This window comes from Gavialis gangeticus, unplaced genomic scaffold (assembly GCF_001723915.1).
Source record: "Gavialis gangeticus isolate Ggan-Ray unplaced genomic scaffold, GavGan_comp1, whole genome shotgun sequence".
Classification (NCBI taxonomy): Eukaryota; Metazoa; Chordata; order Crocodylia; family Gavialidae; genus Gavialis; species Gavialis gangeticus.
Window position 1 is genome coordinate 215,441,650 of NW_017729032.1, and position 1,330 is coordinate 215,442,979.

Sequence of the window (1,330 nt, forward strand, 5' to 3'; positions counted from 1 at the left end):
CTCTCTGGTTTTCTTTTTCCCTCCCCCTCTCCGCCTGCGTGGGGGAGGGAGGGGGCCTGTGGCTCTGCTCTTAGCACTTGGAGGAAGGGAAGCTCGCCGTCCCATGCAAGTAGGCAGTTAGGGGTGGTTTGTGTTTTGCTTTTTTTTTTTTTTTTTTTTAACTTTGCTTGCATTGATCTACTTGATCTGAAGCGGGGGGAAAAAAGGAGAAAAGGAAAAAAAAGAAAGAAAATCATGAGTTCCACCTGCTGGGGTTAAAAGATTGTTGAGCAGCCGGGTCCTGGGGCCGAAATAGAGGAAGATTGCCTCTGAAAGAAAGGAAGGAAGAAAGAAAGAGGCAGTGACTCACGAAAGTAGCTGCAGACTAGACTCTTGGTTGAACTTCTGAACAGTGCGCGTCTAGGAGGGAGCGCGGGAGCTCGCACACGCACCAAACCACAGGGAGAACCGCAACATCCCCGCGCCCCCCCAAACCTAGCACCAGTCATTCAGATGTGGACCTCTTAGCCGCAGATCCGCCGCGGTCTTTCTAAGATTTACGAGAGACATCACGCCAAAAGCGCTCGTCCTTTCTCTCTTCCTTTCTTTCTTTCTTAGTTTCTCTTTCTCTTTCTCTCTTTCTCTGTATCCTTTTCTTTCTCTCTTTTAGACTCTCTTTACTTCTCCTCTTCCTCTCTTCCTTTCTTTTTCCTCTCTCTCTTAGCCTCTCTTTCTTTGTCTTTCCTTCCTTCTCTCTCTGCACACACACGTGTATAAGTGTCTACTTCCACCCTCCCCGCGGCGCACGGAGAGGACTGGGCCGTGGCCAAGAGCTGCTGCCATGCTCGCACCCCCAGAGCACGGTGCCTCCAACTACTGACGCTGAGTTTTCAAGGCTCCTTAGGAGAACCCCCCCCAAAACAACCCAGCCAAGCCGCCCCGAGTCTCAGAGAACATGACTGGATTTGTGCTGTGTTTAACTTCTCCGCGGAGCCCACGGCCCCGGCTTGCTGAAGTGCCGCAGAGCTGGGCGCGCGTGTGACTGGCCCCGCGTATCCGTGCCCCTCCCCCCCCGTGCCCCCGGGCCTGGCGCGTGGAAGACGCTCGGGACTGACTGTAGGGACGAGGCACCTGGAGGAGTCGCGGGCCGCTGGGATCGGCTCGCGCGCGCCTGTCTGAGACTTTGCCCTGCCTAAACGCCCCCCCCCCTTCTCCTCCTCCTCGCGTGGGATTTGGCGAGGCGCTCCGGGCCGGGCCGGGCCGGGCCGGAGACGAAGGCCCGGGATTGATGACCCGCTCGGCGCGGCGGGCGCGGGGCACGGGTGTGCGCGCGTGCCTCTGCCCCCCGCCT

At 57.6% G+C, this 1,330-nt stretch overlaps 1 protein-coding gene across 1 annotated transcript in view; it reads left to right on the forward strand.

The window, feature by feature from the left end:
- RUNX1 (runt related transcription factor 1) overlaps positions 1 to 1,330 on the forward strand; it is a gene marked incomplete at its 5' end in the record, with an annotated part of 136,997 nt that overhangs the window by 553 nt on the left and 135,114 nt on the right. The window lies entirely within an intron of this gene.